This window comes from Anabrus simplex, chromosome 5 (genome assembly GCF_040414725.1).
Source record: "Anabrus simplex isolate iqAnaSimp1 chromosome 5, ASM4041472v1, whole genome shotgun sequence".
Lineage (NCBI taxonomy): Eukaryota > Metazoa > Arthropoda > Insecta > Orthoptera > Tettigoniidae > Anabrus > Anabrus simplex.
The window spans coordinates 131,294,928-131,318,345 of record NC_090269.1 but is presented as its reverse complement, the minus strand read 5'-3'; the positions used below and the strand labels follow the sequence as shown (position 1 = coordinate 131,318,345).

Below are 23,418 nucleotides of genomic sequence, written 5' to 3'. Positions count from 1 at the left end.
ATAGTGTGTATAGAGCTAAACAGCCGTAGCTGGCGGTAGTCGACCGTACACAATGAGAGATGCACTGAAGCTGGCAAGTTAGGCGGGCTTGTACCTGCTAGATACAGGTCAGTGAACGCCAGGGCGTTGTCTCTTGTTTTGTGCTGTACCCTAATGGAATAGTATCCCATCACGTTGTTTCGCTCTCACTAGTTATACTTACAAACCACTTCCAGTTCCAAACCATGAAGTCATTTCAAAAAGTCGTGCATAATGTTTATTTTTTTTTAAAAATCATTCAATTTCATTAATATTTGGTACTTCTATTTCAAAATAACGTAATACTGTCTTGAATAGCCCATTTAGTTTTTTTAGGTTTTAACGTCTTATTTAGTTATTTTTAGGTTTTATAAGATTCGAGTAATTTACTCCAATGGTAATGAAATGGATAAGTTAAAATACTGCAGTTAGCTAGCAAGGAATAAAATAGTTTAAAACCTAAAAACCCGGGCCCTAATTATAACCATAGTTTCACAAACATGAAAACAGACATGGACATACTCGAAATAGTTAAAAAGGGACCTCTATTCAACATAATTGAGAGCTTTTACATACATTTGGATCAATATTTTAATGCCAACTACAATCTTAATGAAATTACCGAGAAATCCAACATTTTATTCGACCTTTTTATTTCCTATTATAAGAAAAACAATTCAGCTGTTCATAACCCTTTCTTTAAATCAATAAAGGGTCCTCTTCCCCCACAAATACCATTAACTTCCCTCTCTCCTCACCCGCCCTGAACCATTTCCCCTTCCTTCCCTCCCATCTCTCCCACACTTACGTCACCCTTCCCCTCCGCATCCCTCTCTCCTCTCTTGCTGATCTATGCTGCGTGATGCTCACTCAGCCTGTTGCACTCCTTCCAGCAGCTTGTTCCAAAAAAAAAGCGCAAGGTGAGTACTCGTTATTTCAACCCCCACCCTCCCTTCTACTTTCTCTATTAGATTTTTCGAGTTAATTCTAATTTTGTTCTTCAGGTTCTTTGGGTTCCAACTGAATTGAGATTTCCTTTAAACACAGCAATTGTTCATACTACATAGAACAAGTCCAGCTTTTTCAATTTGTCAAGTCTATATTGGTCATATTGGACAATTCCCTCTGCGCCATAGTGGAACTCGCTCTCAGAACTTTCCAGAAACTTAAGATTTCACTTGAATTCAAGTGTGCAACACGAGTTCAACCGCCAACCTAAGTCTTTGGCATCAAGAAATTTTAAGCGACATCACAATGATTTTATTTATCTGTTAATTTTAAGATATTTTGGTTATATTTAGTGTAATTTATGTATAAGGTTTTACTTGTATGTCATTCCATCATCATCCATCCTCTTGTTCATCCATATCATTTTAGATTATGTCTTTTGCTTGTAATTTTGGCTAGGCTGATGATTGTCCAAAAACCGGACCGAAACTAGTACCTGACACTATCATATTGTAATGTTTTGATAAACGTTAAATGATTTTAAGTATTGAGAAGGTGGAGCAATAAATCTTGTATTCATTTAAGTTAAGTCTTAACTCAATACGGAACCCAACCATGAAGTTTATTACTTTAAATACAGTCTTCTGATAGACCTACAATGTTAACGAAAATATTTAGAATAATCTTCCTTTAAATACAAACTTCACATGATTATCATGACATATGCATCTGATAACACAATCCTAAGCAAGTAGATTCCAAATACATAGTTTGGTTGAAATTATCCAGCAGTTTTCTACTTTTAGTATTATACAAACAGACACACACCAAGGGGAAATGTTCTACCTCATGCTTCCTCAATGTTCAGTCACATTAGGTGGAGTTAAAAATTTAAGCTGAAAAAAAATTATGCATACTCTGATTTTCTCCTGTTATGGATCCTTCAAATAACTGTAGGTCTGCGAGAGAGTCCGTCACTGGCTGCAGGGCATGAAGACATTAGAAAATAGTAATTTTCTTAGTCATTTGAAGAATAAGCGAAATTATTTAAAATGAAGGTATGTTTCTCATATAGCCTATAGATTTTACATAAATAAAATCAATAATGTACGAGAAAAATTGAAAAAAAAACCTCTCTTGGTCTTCCTGAACACCCCAGATTATTCAGTGATTTTTAAATGATATGCATATCAAACACCGGCTTCAGGATAAGTAGAGTCTAAATATGAAGTTTTGTTGAGATCTATTCATCCGTTTATCTGTGATGCTGGAATAAACAAACAAACATGAAAGCTTAAAACTACTAAATGGTCCGTTATTGGACATTATAAATTTTCCAGCTAACTCATTCCTGGTGCCAGCGTTTCGCCCCCATGTGTTAGATTGGGCTCGTCAGTTGGTACCTAGCACACCTACCAAGACGCATGGCTAGTGCATACCATTGAGGCCATTGTGTAAGGCAGTGCCAATGTACTTGAGACTGTCTCAAAACCAAAAATTGATGCCTGCTTGGCCATCAGATGATATAGATGTTGATTTACTCATTCGGGACAAATATTTCAGATTCCCTATGGGAATCAACATTATATCAGGAACTTGAGTTGACCCAAAACGGATAAATATATAAAAATATGGCAAAATAAATGACATTACAGATAGCGGACCCCTACAACTTTACAAGATTAGCAATATCAGAATGTTGTGTTAATAACAAAACTTGCATTTAACAGCTTTTAAATTTATTTGTGGTATACAGCTCATTTTCACTAGCAGAACACGAAATTTCCAAGGTAACATGTAAACAGTGGGTGAGAACAGGACTACCTCAGTGCTGACACAGATCTTTCATTTATTCTCCTCAGATCGTTAGTATCCTGGAGGAATCAGAAGACATCCTAAATCTATATATAGAAAATAAAAGAGTTTTGTCTGTACATTGCTCAGAATTTGAAAAGAATGGCATTTCTGTATCGGTCATGTCCACAGTAACAAGGAAGTGCACTTTTTACTTTTCCATAATTTCTGCCCGTCTGTCTGTATGTACACGCATCACAAGTAAACGGCTGAAGAGAATTTAGTGAAAATCGGTATGTGAAGTCGGAGGATGAGCCACTACAATCTAGGCTACAAATAATTTTACTCACGCCGAGTGAAATAGTAGTTTAGGGGAAGGCCTAAAATTGAATTCTCAAATATTTATATTATTTATTTATTAGGTTCGTTACGACCCCTGAGGATCACGAGTGACTTGTTCGGTACGTCTTCTTTCTTCCCAATACCTCTTCATTCTCTCACTCCTCCTCTTTCTCTCGGCTTCCGTGATCTGAATCTGGATCCTGGTGTCTGTCCATCTGTGACCTTCCACGAGCTTTTTGTATTTGGACCTATCCTGTACTGTCATCAGTGGATATTTTTCCTTTATGCCAATAGTCTCCCAATCTTCTCTGACTTCTTGCATCCACTTATTTCCAGTTAAGCAGGTTGCATTCCATATCTTCTTCGTCAGCCTACTGTCACCCATTCTCATGAGATGTCCAACAAATCCTAACCTTCTCTTTCTTATCACACTCGAGATTGGTTCTATACTCGCATATAGTTCCTGCCTTGATCTGTGTACCCAGATTTCACTTTGCTTTTTGGTGCCCCATATATGTCTCAAGATTCTTCTTTCCTCCTTCTCCAATTGTATGCAAGCTCTCTTGCCCAATGTCAGCGTTTCGGTTGCATATAATGCAGCATTCCTGATGGTTATCATGTAGTGTCGCAGTTTGGCATTCCTCGAGAGGTTCTTCTTTCCATATGTAGTCATGGCTGCATATCGTAGTTTCAGCAGCAGCAGTTGAGCTCTGTCTGTGGTACTTTTGTTGCTTTGTACTTTACCCGTGATGTTCTCACCTAGGTACCGGAAGCTGTCGACTCTCTCTACCACTTGGCCTTTTACATTCCAATCGGTCTTCGTATTCAGTACCTTAGTCTTGTTGTAGGCCTTATTCAGACCAACCTTTGCTGCAGTCTCTGCTAGATTTGCTAGTGCCAACTTTGCGTCTTCTTCATTCTCATGTAACAACACCATATCATCTGCGAAGGCAAGGCAATCCACTATGACATTGTTTTTGATCTTATATCCAATCTGTACACCTTCAATTCCTATGGTTCTATTCAACTGTCTCCACTACTTCACCACTTCATCCAAAACTAGGTTAAATAATATTGGCGACAGACCATCCCCTTGTCAGACTCCTGTCTTAATTTCAAAGCTGTTTGACAACATTCTCCGGTATCTTACTCTAGCAGTTGTATCCTTCAATGTTTCCCCCACCAATCCATGTGTCGTAGAATCCAATCCTCTGTCGCGTAGGATGTTCAGTAGTGTGTTCCTGTCTATTGAATCGTAGGCTTTTGGGAAGTCTACAAATGTAACTATTGTGTCTTTTCCTTTCCTGTGTCTGTGTTCTATGATTCTCTTGAGTCCAAAGATCTGTTCTACGCAGCTTCTCCCTTTCCGGAAACCACCCTGGTATTCTCCTATGGTCGATTCAAGCTGTGCTTCCACTCTGTTCAGCAATAATCTCGAGAGTATCTTGTACCCAATATTTAGCAGTGAGATACCTCTGTAGTTATCCAGTATTCTTTTGTCTCCTTTCTTATGTACTGGTATAATTATGGCTTCTTACCAGTCGCTAGGTATCTTCTTATTTATCCAGATATCCATTATTATTCTGTACATGCTTTCTTCCATTGCAGGACCACCCCATTTGATCTCCTCGGCGCATACACCATCATTACCTGCCGCTTTGTTGTTCTTGAGATCCTTGATTGCCTTCACAACTTCTGTTCTGGTGGGTGCTCGTCCTTGGTTGATGTCTCTGCTATACTGTAGAGTAATACTCCCTGTGGGTGCTTCTGTGTTCAGTAGATCTTTGAAATATCTTGCCATTTCCTCGCATACATCTTTTTCTCCTATTTTCAACTCGCCATCTTGTCCTTTCACAAAAGGTTCTCTCGCCTCATAACCCTTTATCCTGCTCTTCATCTCCTTACAGAAGGATCGTGATTTGTTTTTCTTAAACGCATGATCAGCTTCTTCCAGCTCTCATTCCACCTTTTCCTTCTGGCATTCCTGATCGTCTTGGCAGCCATCTTTCTCGCTGTCTCAAAAGTTGACAGTTCCCCTTCCTTACCCACATCTTCCTCCTGTACTCCACCGCCTCTTCACATTCTTATGTCCACCACTCATGCTTCCTTCTCTTGTTATTAGTGGCCAATCGTTCGGATTCTTCTCTAACCTTATCCTTTAAGTTTTCCCATTTACTCTCCACTGTCAGGTTCTTCATGTACTGATCTTGGTTTTTGTTCAGCAGTTCTCTGTCGATCTGGTGTGAGTTTGTGTTCGTGTTTCTCCTAGTTCTGTTTGGTATCCATCTACATTTGATTTCAGTAAGATAGTGGTCAGACTCCATTCTGCTGTTTTTCCCGACTTTGGTGTTCATGATCTCTGCAGGATTTTTGTCTCGGATCGCTACGTGGTCTATCTGCCTTTCACCAATTCTATTGCCCTGACTTACCCAGGTTGTCTTTTTACTCGCCTTGGCTTTGTAGTGTGTGGTCATGATTCTCATCTTGTGTCTTTTGCACAAGTTCGCAAGCCTTTCTCCATTCTTATTTGTTCTCTTGTGTGCAGGGTAATCCCCTACAGGGCCTTTGAATCTCCTTTCAGTGCCTAGCTGCGCATTGAAATCCCCCAGCAAGATCATGACACCTCTCTTGTTTGCTTTCGTTACTACCTTATCCAGTGTGTTCCAGAAGTTCTCTGTCCCTGCCTTGTCTGTTTTGTTCTTATCATTTGTGGGGGCATGTGCATTGACAAGTGTATAAGTTTTATTGCCAATTTTCATCATCAAGTATGACAATCTCTCATTCACACCCTTCCAGTCAATGACACTACTCAAGAAGCTTCGGTCTACTATAAACGCCGTACCAAACATAAATGGCTGTTGTTTCATCTTGATACCTGGTTTTCCCTTCAAAATTACATATCCTTCTGATTCCACCGTATCTTCATCTCTGAATCTCGTTTCCTGTAGAGCCAGTATGCCGATTCCATGTTCTCTCATTGCATCTAGGACTTGTTTCAGTTTCCCCACTCTGATCATGGTCTGTATGTTGATGGTTCCTAGTTTAAAAATTCTCTTGGGTCTGATCTTTTGTGACCAGCGTATTGAGGATGTTGAGGTATTGAGGAGCTCCAACTCTCCCTCCGCACACGATACAGGTTCCCCGGAATCCGACAACCTGCTTGCGTCGACTGAGGTTGACGGGGGATTAACCCCCTGGGGTAAAGTAGTGATTATCATGTGCTCCATGGTTACTTCACAAGACGAAGTATTAAGCTGGGCTACCGCAATATCGGTAACGTTGTTACAACTGAGGTAATGAGCCCCAGAGGACATTTTATACCTTCTGCCAGGATAATGTTCACCCTAGTTGGTCAGGGCAGGGAGTAGGCATTTCCTCCATACCCCCCTGAATAGCTATGGTTTTCCCGCCAATACTCGGAAGGCTGACTGCAGTGGTTTCCCACTGGGCGATGGGGTCGCCACATCCCTACGCCAGACAAATATTTATATTATTAGTGGTCTTATCGCTAAATACTACATTAAAGTTATATAGAATGAAATTTCCGATCATTTATGTCATACATTGTTACCGTACCGGCTTTGATGACATAGATATTCATGAATTTGTATTTTTGTTGCCAAGTCCATATCAACGCCGAGCCATGAGAAAATGGGTTAACAGAATTTAATGAAAGTCAATACATAAAGTCAGGGAATAAGAAACTACAGTCTATAAATAATTTTATTTGCCCTGTACAAAAATGTAGTTTAGGGGAAGGCGCCTAAAATTTAATTTTTAAATACCTATGTTATTGGTCCTATCAAAAAGTACTCGACAAAAGTTATAGAGAATACAATTTCCGACCATTTATGTTTTACCTTTACAATTTATGTTTTATTCAATTTTACCGTACAGACTATGATAAGAGTGGTATTTCAGAGTCAGAAGAAAACTAAATGTGAAGGTCTACAATACTGAAACCGCATAACATTGATCAACAATAACATTACATTGATCATTGTTTGTGGTGATGTTCTTTGTCTCTTATGCTGCCGCTCAACTCCGATAGATGGGATTACTGCCGCGTACCGAGAATAACAGCCTGACTGAATATTGGCGGCAGAGAGCTGGGGAGTTAGAAAACTTCCTTCTTTTGATGTCATTCCTCTGGTTCATACATTTTCTGATCCCATACTGCTGGTACGTAACTCACTGGTTCATCATAGTATTGCAGCTATTCGATCCTACTTGGACGCACTGTTTTGAATGAGCAGTGTGCACTCTTAAGGCAGAGGCTTACTTAGCAGTAGTAGCAGCAGCAGCAGCAGCAGCAGCAGCAGCAGCAGCAGCAGTAGTATGACCTGATCTAGAATTACAATTTAGGCACATTCCAAATTATAGCACCCCAATTAACTAAATAACTCAAAATTCAATCCTGAAAAGAGCCGTTTCTTAAAAAGAGCTTCTTCCTCTTCACTTTTATTAAATTCTACATTCATTTTATTCAAAATTAGCAATGAAGGCTTGGAGGAAAAAATTGCCTCTAAGTCAGATAGATTTTTCCGCAGCCAGTGTAGTGAATTGAGATTTTCCGACTCATCGGGTACTCCTAGGAAACATTAGTAAGAGGGCATAGTTTTTGCCCTGGGACTGTCCACTATTCGACCCCCACCCCTCCGAAAAAAACTAAGAGTATTCACGGATTATGGCTGTCTGCGGCCTGGTCATTCCAGCTCTGGAACTTTAGGCTGTTAGATCAGCAGCATAGTACTGTAAATACAAAGTATGTTACAAGTGTTATTTTTTTTAATATCCACCTATTCACACTTGTATTTACGTACATTTCAATACGGACCTAACATGAGAATTATAACGTGTAATGTAGCATAGTAATGTTCGTTAAAAGTGAGAAAATGTGTGGTTTTTCATTTGATCGAGGATTTCATGTGAATCAAGGGTTATGAATTTCATGTTGTTGGTCCGTTGGTCCCGCCACCAGTCGCACACCATCAGCTAAACTACACACACCGCAGCGTGAGGTAAGCATCCTTTCACTTTATGGTAATCTTTTCCTCTTTCCGTGTACTTTGCTTTTTACTGGCTTTTCTCAATTTTAATAGGTCCAATTTGGTTTCCGCTATGAACTGAGAATTCCACCAATTAATATCTCCATGCGCAGTGTCTACTTTCTTCTTAACAAGAATTCAAAAATAACTTCACATTCTGCACAACTCCAACAATCAACAATGCTGCCCATCAACACGGCTTGGTCACTTAATACACCAACTGCCAAATTTCTCTCCTTAATCCGATCAGTGTAAAAGTCTACTCTGCATCTAAAGAGTATCACATTTTACTCTCCAGACTTTGTACATACTTGTATATATTTTTATGTGTGTCATTTTACATTGCGTTCTTTATTACGAGGACCTACTGAATTCCATGAGTGTATAATTTTTACAACATAGAGCACCTTATTTGTACTTTTGTTACAGACTTCTTAGTATGTATTATTTACTTGTATTAACTATTAGTCACCTGTATCACACGTAATATCTCTCATTTTCATTTACAACATTTCAACCACACTTCACATTGTAAATTTCCGTTAAATAACATGTTTTACGATTTTGCCATAAATTGTGTATGCTTTAATATGGCTGATGATGACCCCGAGGAGGGTTGAAACTAGTCCCATGTAATTTATATATTGTAAATACATCTTAGTATTGAATAGGCGGAAACCTCTACTATGTTATAATTCATGTTATTTCATGTGAAATCATTGCTTTTACTCGCGCCATTCCTACTGACGTCATTGTAATACCTATGTTGATTTCAGTAGGTAAAACCACTAAGACAGTCTTTCTGAGGATGTAAAAAGGCAGGTGGAGAATGAGTGTCTGCCATTATAATGCAATTCCCCAACCCGATTGTGACTGATGGTAGGCAAGCGGGCCTACATTACAATGAAAATTCCCTAACACAATCTTCATATGAAAAAAGATGTTTGGTGATTTCTCCGTCGCATTTCCAGGGTAACATTAAGAGCTATGCAATTTAATACAGTTTTGCTCACAACATGTACTCTACCTAACCTACAATTAGGCATACAATGTAGAATTCCGTAGCGAAGCACGGGTACATCAGCTAGTGCTTATATATACACAGGGGGATAGCGATGGAGATGAGCCGTGTGAGGATATAAACAGTCTCTTTGGCAATCTGCTTCAGGCTGATGGTGCAAAACTAACTGAAAAGGGCACAATCTGTGTGCGCGATGGTGTAATGAGTGAAAAGTATGATAGTCATACCAGTGAAGGCGCAGCCAGTCCAGTACCGTGTATGATTTAAAAGTTATTCCAATGATGTGCAACCCAAATGTAAGAAACAAAGTAAAAATCAGGCAGGGCTAAATACATTTAATCACCTGAAAGCAAAATCCAAAACAGCACGAGTGGGAGAAATGTAACATTGTAAACAAGCCACCCACAGATTTTACGCCACTGATTTTTCTGAACAATGAGTAATCTCCAGCCAATTTGTTTGAACAGTTCTTGGACGATGAGGTACTTGATATCATTCAGAGCACAGTTCAGTACGCCGTTGAAAAAGGTAATATTTCATTATCATTGGACAAAACTGAACTTCGGGTATTCTTCGCAATATTTTCTCTTTCTGATTACAATGTGATGGACAGGATAAAATTTTGATGGGAAACCGCTGAAGATGTACAACACGCTGGAGTAAGCACAGCAATGTTGCACAATCGGTTTGAAGAAATTCTCAGATATTGTACTTAAATTTTGTGACAACATGAAACTAGAATGCAATGACAGTTTCAGAAAAATTTGTTCCGTTGGACTATGCTAAATGGACGTAGGCTATGGTATTATCTGGGTGTCGCATATGAACAAAGGTCCCCCATTTTGGAGGAACATATTATGGCAAACCTATAAGTTTTGGGTATAAACTCTGGGCTCTCCCTATCGACTTGCCTTGGGTAACTAGTTCAAGGAGAACCTTACTGAAGAGTGGCTACTGGAAACAATACCAGAATCAGGAATAGGTGGCTCAGTTGTTATGGAACAGATTTTGGCACTACCAGAAGGTACTCAACTCAGCTTGTTCTTTGATAATTATTTTACATCCTTTAGGTTGTTGGAAAAGCTACGTGAGAAAAGCCATGACGGTATGTACATACAACATGTGTCAGAATAGAGTGAAAAACGCTCTTCTTCCCAAGATTCATCTAAAAAAATAAGACAGAGAGAAACGTGGTAGTTAGCGCCAGTTAACAGAATGCAACACTGGTATCACGCACGTACACTACGATGATAATGTTACAGTAGCCTCAACTGAGTCTGGTGTAGCGCCTGTTTCTGTCTGCATCACAACACAGTACAGTGACTATCCTTGTACAATTTCCCAACATGGCACTTCTTTTGTAATTCAGAAATGCCAACCCGTGCCACATCACAAAGTATTTTAAGACCCATTTATGCTAGTAGTTTAAAGGAGAGTTTAAACCTTTCAAATGCCATGGAAAAAACTACTTCCGAAATGTATCCAACAAGGTGTATTTACATTATTCAAATAATGCACTTGGATGAATCACTGGCAAACAAAACCTCACGCAAAGACAGAAAAGGACAGTTTTCAAAAACAAGGACAAATTATGCTGACTCCCGTGTACAAATTCTTTATTTTTGGATTACTGTACTGTTTCCATTATTTCTTTAGATGCTTGTACTTGCACGGAAAGTGAACGACGCCCTTGAAACTTCTTGCTATACCAAACTTGCCCATGAAGTCTCGCTTCCGTGTGCATTGCAACACTGTACAAGCATTGTAAACAAAGGAATCGAATTAAGTAATTTAATAGATATATACTTACCAGATAATGCAATAGGAGTTGAATCATGGCTGAGAAATGATTCAACGGATGCAGAAATATTCTCATGGAACTGGAGTGTGTATCGTAGAGATATGATAGGAATGGTAGGAGGGGGAGTATTCATTTTGGTGAAATAAGAATTTGTAAGCTACGAAAAAGTTAAGGATGAAAAACATGAAATTCTGGGTGTAAGGCTCTTCTCTAAAGATAATAGGCAACTTGATGTCTTTGGAGTGTACAGACAGGGAAAGGGTAGCGCTGACACAGATTCAGAATTATATGATAAGATAATCAGCTATGTTGGAAATGACATGGAAAGGAATGTGATAGTAGCAGGTGATCTCAATTTCTAAGTTTTACAATATTTAAAATTCTTTCACCGTTTTGATACTTTTAAATTTAAATTTTTTAATTTTAAATACTGTAAAACTTAGTGATTAAATTTTGATACGGAAAATGAAGTTGATTACTTGCAATGATCTCAATTTACCAAATGTCAATTGGGAAGGTAATCCGAACGACAGGAAGCATGACCAACAAATGGCAAATAAGTTAATATGGGAAGGGCAGCTGATTCAGAAAGTAATGGAACCAACTAGAGGGAAGAATATTTTGGATGTGGTGCTGATAAAACCAGATGATCTCTATAGAGAAACCGAAGTAATAAATGGTATTAGTGATCACGAAGCTGTTATTGTCGTAGTTAAAAATAAATGTGAAAGAAAGGAAGGTATTAAAATTAAGACTATTAGGCAGTACCATATGGCTGATAAAACAGGCATGAGGGAGTTTTTAAAAAGTAACTATGATAGCTGGAAAATGGGAAATAAAAATGTAAACATACTCTGGGATGGGTTTAAAGCAATTGTTGAAGAATGTGAAAATAGGGTTGTTCCTTTAAAAGGTGGTGAGGAATTGTAAGGATCCACTATATTATAACAGAGAAGTAAAGAGACTAAGAAGGAGGTGCAGAGTGGAAAGAAATAGAGTTAAAAATGGTTATGGAAGTAAGGAGAAATTGAAAGAACTTACTAGGAAATTGAATTTAGCAAAGAAGTCAGCTAAGGATAACATGATGGCAAACATAATTATTGGTCGTCATACAAATTTTAGTGAAAAGTGGAAGGGTATGTATAGGTACTTTAAGGCAGAAACAGGTTCAAAGAAGGACATTCCAGGAATCATTAATGAACATGGGGAGTGTGTATGCGAGGATCTTCAAAAGGCAGAAGTATTCAGTCAGCAGTATGTAAAGATTGTTGGTTACAAGGATAATGTCCAGATAGAGGAGGAGACAAAGGCTAAAGAAGTATTAAAATTTACCTATGATAACAATGACATTTGCAGTAAGATACAAAAGTTGAAAACTAGAAAAGCAGCTGGAATTGATAAGATTTCTGGGGATATACTAAAGGCAATGGGTTGGGATAGAGAACCATATCTGAAATACTTATTTGATTATTGTTGAAGGAGCTATACCAAATGAATGGAGAGTTGCTATAGTAGCCCCTGTGTATAAAGGAGAGGGTGATAGACATAAAGCTGAAAATTACATGCTAATCAGTTTGACATGCATTTTATGTAAGATTTGGGAAAGCATTCTTTCTGAATATATTAAGACATGTTTGCAAAATTAATAACTGGTTTGACAGAAGGCAGTTTGGGTTTAGGAAAGGTTATTCGACTGAAGCTCAGCTTGTAGGATTTCAGCAAGATATAGCAGATATCCTGGATTCAGGAGGCCCAATGGACTGTATTGCGATTGACCTATCTAAGGCATTTGATAGGGTAGATCATGGAAGACTACTGGCAGAAATAAGTGCAACTGGATTAGAAAAAAGAGTGAATGGATGGCTATATTTCTGGAAAACAGAACTCAGAGAATTAGAGTAGGCAAAGCTTTATCTGACCCTGTAATAATTACGAGGGGAATTCCTCAAGGCAGTATTATTGGGCCTTTATGTTTTCTTATATATATCAATGATATGTGTAAAGAAGTGGAATCAGAGATAAGGCTGTTTGCAGATGATGTTATTCTGTACAGAGTAATAAATAAGTTACAAGATGGTGAGCGGCTGCAGGGTGACCTCGATAGTGTTGTGAGATGGACGGTGGGCAATGGTATGATGATGAACGGAGTTAAAAGTCAGGTTGTGAGTTTCACAAATAGGAAAAGTCCTCTCAAATTTAATTACTGCATTGATGGGGTGAAAGTTCCTTTTGGGGATCATTGTAAGTACCTAGTGTTAATATAAGAAAAGACCTTCATTGGGGTAATCGCATAAATATGATTGTTAGTAAAGGATACAGATCTCTGCACATGGTTATGAGGGTGTGTAGTAAGGATGTAAAGGAGAGGGCATATAAGTCTCTGGTAAGACCCCAACTAGAGTATGGTCCCAGTGTATGGGACCCTCACCAGGATTACTTGATTCAAGAACTGGAAAAAATCCAAAGAAAAGCAGCTCGATTTGTTCTGGGTGATTTCCGACAAAAGAGTAGCGTTACAAAAATGTTGAAAAGTTTGGGCTGGGGAGACTTGGGAGAAAGGAAACTAGCTGCTCGATTAAGTGGTATGTTCCGAGCTGTCAGTGGAGATCATTTAAGAAGAGGCTAGGAAAACAACAGATAGGAAATCTGCCACCTGGGCGACTGCCCTAAATGCAGATCAGTAGTGATTGATTGAACACAGTACAATGACCCCCACCCTTGTACATTTCCCAGCTGGCTCTTCTACTATTCGAGCACCTTCAAATGCCACCAGACTGAGACAGCACTGAACTTGCTAAGTTAGGATCAGAAGGCCAGTTCGTCAACAGTCTGACCCACTCAGCCCAGCACCATTTCGTATCATCATCTTTCTTGTTTGCCTTGAATTCAGAAAATGGACATCAGTTTACAGTTGGTTGCTAGTTTAGACCATCACACTACTTTCCTTGACTTTTTCTCCTCCATCCAACCTGTTACAAGGTACAAGTCTACTTGGTGGATCACTCTTCACCAAGGATAATCGACCACAAATTTTTTATTATATGACATTTATATTTGTGCACATTTTCAAACAAGTCGTCCAAAGATTTCTACTAGAGCATTAATCTGTAAAGAAAATTCCATATTTTAAATATTTCCACATCCTAATGATGAAATTCCAGATAGGTTACAGATACATCTGCCTCATAACTACAAAAATTAGATAATAATGCACTCCACACAGCTACAATAGGCAAAAAGAAATCTAAACAGGTCCTACACATCGACAGCCATGAAATGAAAAAATATAGATCCAGATCTATTTCAAATCTACCAAGCACACAGAACGTACTAGAAATTTTCGACTGAAGATGAGGTCAAATTTCCTCTCCTCAATCCATCCACATCCTACAGCATTCATTTGTATACATTTATTTTTCTGACAATATCAGGTTAGTTTCCATTTCAGACAAAGCTGCCATTACCAAAACTACAATTAGTCCCATCTTTATTCTTTAACATATAACAAATATTCCTTGCCTAAGATTTCCATACTACAACTACCTACTAAGTGCAATTAAACAGTCCAATTCCTCCCTAACCAAACAATCCATTCCATGACATAAAGCTCAGATTTACCTACGTTCCGTGACAATCCTTGTCCTGGAAGATCAGGCAAATGAAAATGTTCTGGAAACTTGCATAAAATCTGAAACATTCCAATACAAATAAAATGGTACCGTACAATGGGAATGTTAAAACTGATTCCAGTGAAAGATAAGACTGAGGACAGAATAGAGAAATAAGGAATGAATGGTGAAGACACAGTGATATGCAATGACCAAGATGAACAAAGTTCTTATGAAGTCTGGAATTCATGAGTAAAGACTAAATCATACTGCTACCTAAAGAATGTGCACATATTCAATTTTTCAAACTCCTTTCTGAACTCATTATTCACTATCAATAGTAAAAACAAAAACACACACAAAGTATATTCAGAATGAATTAGTTTCAAATATTAGTAGAAAACAAAAGCTGGGCATATATAAATGGATTTCCAATGATAAGGAAAACATCAGCATGCAGTTATATACAGACATGGACAAAAGTATTCATACCCCTACCCATCCAATACAAAATGCTTTATTACTGGACCAATATGGAGTACAGGTCAAAATTACAAACCTGAACATATACATTGTACAGCAGTGTACATTAATAAGCACAAAATAAACTGGAAGTAAATAACAGTACATAACAAAGCAACAAAAGCATACTCCATGACACTACTTGTCTGGACGTAAGTATTCATACCTTATGTGTAAAAATGGGGTTTGAACAAGTAAACAGAAACCTGTATTGTTCCGTGGCATTAGTTGTGTAGTAGATGCAGACAGAGACGGACTGATCAGCTGGTCAGAGACAGTACTAGTCTAATGCCGAGGAAAACTAGGGAAACGTCTGCTGAAGAGACAATATATTGTACGCCTTCACCACCAAGGAAAATCGTATTCCAAGATCGGAAACATCATTGGAGGAAGTAAACCAACTGTGCAAAGCATCATACAAAGGTTAAAAGGACAGGATGTTCTTATAAGCAAGAAAAGAAGTGGACGTCCGAAGAAACTGACCGCACGAGAAGAAAGATTCATAGTAACCACAATTAAAAAATAACCAAACAATACATCTTCCACAATAGCATCGCAGCTGGCAGAATATTCCCATCATGCAGTGTCACACAAAACAGAAAGGAGGGTCCTTCAACATGCTGGGTATCGATCTAGGGTCCCAAGAAAGAAACCACACATAACGAAAGTGAATCGACGGAAGAGGCTACAATTTGTAAAAGAATATGTGGCGAAAGATGCGTTTTTGTCGACAGTGATCTTTACAGATGAGAGACATTTAATATTTTCCGAAGTGATTGACACATTTTAGTGTGGAGACGCCCTAACACACAGCTCAATGAGCAGAACCTTGTGGCCACTGTGAAGCACGGCGGGGGTGGGGTTATGGTATGGGGCTTAATGGCCACTTTAGGTGTCGGGGAGTTGGTATTTATCGAGGGGACTATGGACAGATTTCAATATTTGAACATCCTGAAAAAGCGCCAAAAAGCATGGGCTTGCTAACGAGTTTTACTTCCAACATGTCAATGACCGCAAACATACGGCGGAAATTGTTCGTTTGTGGGTACTCTACAACACTATTTGAAGTAAAAAAACTTCATAATTGATCCGTATTGAACTGAGAATCACAATGATAAAAAGAGAGAGGTTCCACCTATTTAATACAATGATATACAGTTGCACAAACTTATGTTACAACATGTTTAATTCGGGACCGGTTTCGACACATATTTGGTGTCATCAGCCGATAGAAAAAACAGGGCAACAATATACAATTATCAACACATACAAAAACACATTAAAGGATAACTGTAACACACAACACTTTCATGAAGAAGTGAACAATTGAAGTTCATGTAGTTTTTACACTCTTGCCGTGAGTGTTAAAGGAACTGAAGGATACAAGTGAAATGTAACACTTTTCCATGAAGATAATTTTTTGTGGAGATCATAAGCTGTGTGACGTTCTTGAGCACTCTTGCTGCAAGCTTTGAAGTCGATATATTAGATCTTGAGGTTAAAAAGGATCTTGAAGGATGCAGCATAATTTACAATTGTTGCTAGGCAAGGAATACACTTGTTGCTAGGTAACGAATAACATGATTTTGTTTTTGGTATTGTAAATTGTTCTTTTAACACTCATAGCAAGAGTGTAAAATCTACATGAACTTCAATTGTTCACTTCTTCATGAAAGTGTTATATGTGTTACAGTTATCCTTTAATGTGTTTTTTTGTGTGTTGGTAATTTTATACTTCTTGCCCTGTTTTTCCTATCGGCTAATGATGACACCAAATGTGTGTCAAAACCGGTCCCGAATTAAACATGTTGTAACATAAGTTTGTGCAACTGTATATCATTGTATTGAACAGGTGGAACCTCTCTCTCTTTAACATTGTGTTACTCTACAACACGCCGCACACATTAGAAACACCTCCACAATCGCCGGATACCAACCCCATCAAACATCTATGGAGTGAATTGGAGTCCAAACTAAAAAAAACACCACATAACACAGTAAAGCACACTTGAAACAGTTACTACAACAAGAGTGGGGGAACATTTCATCTGAACTAACAAGGAAACTGGTATTCTCAATGCCCAGCAGGTTAAAAGAAATAATATACAAGAAAAACAAACAAACGCGCTACTGATCAAGTTGGTAATATCTGTTTCTTCATTGAGTTGTGAACTCTTCTGGGATACGGTATGAATACTTATGTCCGGACAACTAGTGTCACGGAGTACGAATTTGTTGCTTTGGTATGTACTGTTATTCACTTCCAGTTTATTTTGTGCTTTTTAATGTATAATGCTGTACAAGGTATACGTTTGGGTTTGTAATTTTGACCTGTACTCCGTATTGGTCCAGCAATAAAGCATTTTGTTTTGGATGGGTTGGGTTATGAATACTTTTGTCCATGTTTGTATATAAAAGGGGACAAAGCTATATACACGAAGAATGTTTACTGTAACACATACAGTAGTTAAGCTTAAATCTAAGAGTTTACAAGCTCCACTAAGTAGAAGGAAATGAGAAGATTACTAGCCCGTAACACAGGAATTAACACAATGAAATTTTAATCTGAAATTCAATACATATCAAAGAGGAAAAAAATATGAACAATACTGGAAACTGACATAAGTGGCAACTGCACATTCTGATAAATCTGCATGGAGGTTTAAGCACTCCATCCTAACAAGACAAACTGTCAAACACACAAATAAGATTTTTTAACATCAGATGGTGCGGCTGGAAATGGCATCATGGCATGCCAGGTGTAAGAATATCTCTGTACTACTATAGAATTCATGGTGGGGATATAGCAAATAAGATTTTCAGATGAATTCCTGTGGAATTTTACAAATAGCTGTATGGTCAAGAGCGAGGAGAGTTGTGCGATTATCCAGAAAAACATGTCAACATACAATGGAACGTTACGAGGTCGCAAACAGAAAAGTCTTCCACAGAGTATTTTGCATGTGATTGATGTTTAGATTGCAGGTGCTTTACATTTAGCAATGGAAATATATTGTCAGGAGGAAAAATTCTATTTGGCTGGAGACTAGATATAACTAACAGCTCTCTCGGTTAGCAAGTGCAAAATTTATTCCTGTCCTAATGAAGAGAACTTAATTTAGGTATAGAACAGGAATGGATTTCCAAGAACTTGAAATAGGGAACTATTATCATGGAATCCTGACTCAGGATTACTTCAAAATATTTCCATAGCGAAACATGAAACCAACTTATAAGATACCGAGGGAAAATAACCTAAAAGACCTACGCAGAAGTGGAACTAAAAACCAAGCAATTACTAATCACATCCTGCAAGTTCAGAAACACACAGAACATTATACAGGTGCAGTAGTGATAACCTTTGCAAGTGTACAAAGGGAGAAAAATAATACATGTTTAACTGTGCAAACTCCTGAAAAACAAAAAGAAAACAATAGATTACCCCTACTGCAAAAATAAATTAACCCAGAGAAAACAAATGTTGCCAAAAAAAAAAGAAAAAAAGAAAAAAAAAGCCTGTTGCTTGATGATTATGCTTGTTGTTTAAAGAGGCCTAACATCGAAACAATCATTGAACAAACTCCCTAGTCTTCTAACACTCCAGATTTTAATGTAATGTATTTTTCATTCAACTGTTATTGACTGCATGAAATTATACAAGAGTTGGGGCAAAAGTCATTGCAACTATTTTTTCTCGTAGATATACAAGTGCTATGTGTTGCATCAAAGCTATGCAGGCATAGTGTGTGTTCAGAACAAAAGATGGCTCTGTGATTGCTGGTAGTAGCACAGAGAGCAATGTGAAATCAGTTGTGTGGCAAGCGTTGTGTGAGATGTAAGTAACCAGTGTTGAGCACCGAGCATACAACAAAAGAGCCGTTCTCCGGGGGAAGAAATGCGAGAAAATATCACAGTGAATTGGTGGAAGCCCTTGGGAATAATGCTTTCCCGTGTTGTACAGGAAGATGGTGGGTAGGAAAGTTTCAACAAGGACACGTGGCAACTGCTGATCAGCAACGTTCGGGACGACCTGACAGTGTGCGGACCGATGTGGCAGGTACCGCCATCGTGCAGCTCCTGAAAGAAGACAGACGCTACTGGAGTTAGAGAGGGCAAGTGGCATCGACAAACGCACCATACACAGAATATTGCGGACAGTACTGCAACTGAGCCAAATCACATCCGGTGGGTATCGCATACACCGACAAAAGTTCAACAGTGGCAGCAATATGCAACATGCCCCGACAACCTAGCACGCTGGCAACAGGATATCAACCACTTCCTGTCATGAATAATCTTCATCGATGAATTTTAGGCCAGGGCATATGAACTGGAATTCAAACGTCAGTTCATGGAGTGGCGACATGCCAGATCACCAAGGCGGCAGAAGTTCCATCAGAATCCCCCGTAAAATTGATGGTGATCATCAGGGGTGCCACTGTGTGCCACTTCATTCCACAAGACAGAACAGTGAGCATGGAGTACTACAGGGACTTTCTGGTATGACACGTACTATGTTGCATTTGGGAGAAACGTCTGGATCTCGTGGAGAGTGCAATCATACTGTACGCCAATGCAAAACCACATAAAGCAGAGAGGGTATGGCAGCAACTGCGATGCTGGGGATGGGAAGAATTGGAACACCCGCCATACTCTCTGGACTTTTCACCTTGCGACTTTCATATCATACGAAAGGTAGGCGGTTTGTGACATGAGAGGACATTGTCAATGCTGGGCGACAACAGGTGACCCAATTCATATGATGCAGCAAATGGTGACGCAGATGATATTCAGCGCCTCCCACATCATTGGCAGTGTGTGGTGAATGTTGCAGGGGACTATCTGAGGGCCTTTAGACCCAGTTTTGTGTCAGCTGTATGTGTGCTGTGCTGTAATGTAGGAGGTGTGTTTGGCTGTAATTATTTTGCACTATGAAACCAGTACTGTCCTGTACACTACCGTAATAAATATGTGAGGCACAATGTTCGCATATTTTTCAATGTACACACATGTAGTTCCCACCTCATCCTTTCACCAGTATATGTCAAATTTTCCAATTGGGCTGCAATTTACAAGAAAGAAAATGGTTGCAATGACTTGCCCTAACCCTCATATTTTAGACCCACATTCTTCATTCCAATTTTTTTTTTTAACTAGTGGCTGAACATCGCCCTAACACAGATACTTTGTCAGCAACAGTTGAACAGGAAAGAGCTAAGACATGGAAGGAAGAAGGAAGTGGATGGCCTTACTTCAGGTACAGACCTAGCATTAGCCAGCTGAAAAAATGGGAAACCACCAAAAACCAGATCTACCAATGGTGGTGGTTGAGCCCATCATCTCTTGAATGCAAGGTTACAGCTATATAATCCATATTATGTAGCCAGTTTGCTTAATTCTTCTAAAATTATACTACAAATATCCCAGACAATATAACATTTTAAAATCATGTTCTTTTCCACGGCTCAATGTTACAAAGCACCATCCTCAAACTGACTTCAAGTAGACATGATGGCCAAACACAAGCTGTTTCAAAGCAAACATGGAAAAATTTTGGATAAGGCTCAGGGAAAGTAGTTTCAGTGATCCTAACAACACAGCAAAACCAGTCATTTAAATTAGAAAATACATTTGCAGTCAAAATTACTTAATTGTAGAAGCTGGAAAATTTGAAGACAGTTTTTTCTGTTGGACACAGTGTAGTGTAATGTACACTTACCAACTACTGTACAGAAGATTCAGCACCACACTTTGCATACCTCATCCCATACTACAGTCTTCCATAATAAATACAGTGCTCTCATTTTAGGAGGATAGGCTACTTCGAATCATTCTGCCGCTGGCTAACTTCTCCCTCAACTGCAGCATGGGGAGGCAGGTTGACAAGTGATAACATGAGGAAAGTACATTACCACAGAATCGAGCTGATTGTTCAATTACTACCGGCAAATCAAGAAATTTAGTAACGACTGAATAAAATAACCCCACAAATGTATTATTCATAATACTGTATGCGTATACAGGTTTATTACTTGCCATTTATTTGAAATACTGTTGGATACTGACCTCCTCCTACATCAAGACATGCCTCAAATCAAATTATTTGCCACTTCCCACAATTCCACTTTGGTAATATTTGGGCCTTCAGTTTTCTGATAGTACGGGGATTATTTTGGTAAAATTTGCCCCTTTTGGGTTCCCCAAAGATAATCACAGTAAGGAGGTCGGCTGATCTGGGGGGCCATAAGCCTGTACTACTTACCCAGTCATTAAAAACTGGATGTTAAGTGCCTATAGCAGGGTTATGAGGGTCTAGCCTTAAAGAAAATGTCCGGAGAGTATGGTGGGTGTTCCAATTCTTCCCATCCCTAGCGTAGCAGTTGCCGCCACACCCACTCTGCTGTATGTGGTTTTGCATTGTCGTGCAATATTACTGCACTGTCCACAACATCCGATGTTTCTCCCAAATGCAACATCGTACATGTCACAAATCAAGAGCAACTAATCAAGACTTTTTTATTTGATGTAAAGAGATGGGTAGCAAGCATAACAGATTACTGTTTCATACTGAGATGTGATAGCTTTCGCAGGGAAATGTTTTAAGTTACCTCTTTGAACTTTGTTCAGAAATGCAAATGTTTCTATCGGAAAGTTATTCACACTTACAGGAGAGTTTCCTTGAAGTGTGGTTTTGCCGCCTGACATATTTGGTAGATATTTCGTTTTCCGAATCGGATAAACAAGAGCCTTCAAAGGCCTCCATATCATATTTTTCTCAGTCCATGACAAAACGAAGGCCTTCACTGAAAGAAAATTTATTTCACTAGTGAAACAGCATTGTTGTTTCCATTCTTGCAGTTTCACGACTGAAACCGAAATAGTGCAAGTACATCCTGAACTGGTGCATGATATAATATTGAACATTACGAGAGCCTAATATCCGACTTCAAATTTTATTTTCCAGAAAATCTAAAATCTGAATTCTGGACCAGAGATCCCTTCTCTGTTGAAGACACCCTGCCACTATCTCCAACAGAGGAAAAGTATGAATTTATTCAACTATCCTGTGACTGAATTCTTGAGAAGGTTTTCAAGAGGATGGATTTAACAGAGCTTTGGTTAACGAGGCAAAAGGAATATTATCTGATTTGTGAGAAAACTGTATATTTCTCCTTGTTTAGCACAACTTATCTATGTGAGAGAGTTTTCTTCCTCTGTGTACATAAAAAACAAATATAGGAATGAATTAAGTATTGATTCCGACTTACAGCTAAGATTGACAAACATTCAACTAGACATATTGTTAGGAAGCTGTGCTTGGTTAGGCAAGCCTACCTCTCACATTAACAAATAAAAAGTTAGTGTGTAACTTTAATGAACTATTGCAATTAAAAAACATTATGCTTCTGCACTGCTTCATTTAAGAATAATTAATCAAAGAGAGTTGCAGTTTTCTCCCCAAATAACTGTATTGTGTCCAGATTATTAATACATATAGTAATTAGAATGTTATTTATTACTAGCGTGTACCTGTGGCCTCATCTGTGTTTATTAATTCAACAGCTAGATGTTTTTAAACCATTTGTTTAAAAGCAAAATAAAAATATTTAGTAACACACATGTTTACATAAATTGCATTAATTACATTATTTTACTTTTAAAAATACTGTTACTTTCAATGCTTAAGATGTACCGCGTTTGTGGACGGTACAAATAATATTAAAACAATATAATAGAGCTTCCGGATCATCATCATTTCCAAACTCCAGTTTCCCAGGTGTGGTATACAAGCGCTCGCCATCTCCTGTTTTTATACATCTTCTGTTCCAGTACATCCTCCCATTTGTGTCCTCTCTCCTTTAAATCTGATCTTACAGTCTCTATCCACTGTTTTCTTGGTCTTCCCTTCCGAATAAACTATATCAATTGGATGGTGTTATGCATCAATTGACCAAGCGCCAAAATGGATTTTTTTAGATTAAGGTGTAAACTTTACATAGGTTATTGTTCGAACTTTTATTATAAAAATGATTTCACGCGAAATGAATTTTGACCAAACGCCAACCTCTCAATCATTAAATTGAAGTTTTGCATCAAGTGACTCGCCATCATTTCTGAGTCTGAATTACGCCATCAAATGACCAATACGACCAGCGTGCAGTCACTTGGTCGTGTGATGCTAAATGTAGGTTCCTGCGTAGCAGATTCCTGCACAGGTTTTAATCCCTGCAGCATATGCCCAGAATCTAAAATCCTCCGATATGGAAAAATCGAAGTTGGATGAAAAATTGGAAAAAGTTTTGTCTTGACCTTGAA

General features: G+C 38.5%; 1 protein-coding gene across 5 annotated transcripts in view; it reads right to left on the bottom strand.

Moving 5' to 3' along the window:
• Positions 1-23,418, bottom strand: part of Uba1 (ubiquitin-like activating enzyme 1) — an 87,503-nt gene that overhangs the window by 25,366 nt on the left and 38,719 nt on the right. For 3 of the 5 annotated variants that reach the window (XM_067147128.2, XM_067147126.2, XM_067147130.2), the window contains exon 3: positions 14,591-14,660. The exons of 1 other annotated variant lie outside the window; for it this stretch is intronic. The gene's annotated coding sequence lies outside the window, so the exon portion shown is untranslated. The remainder of the gene's footprint in view (positions 1-14,590; positions 14,661-23,418) is intronic. One more of the 5 variants, XM_067147127.2, reaches the window with a different exon arrangement.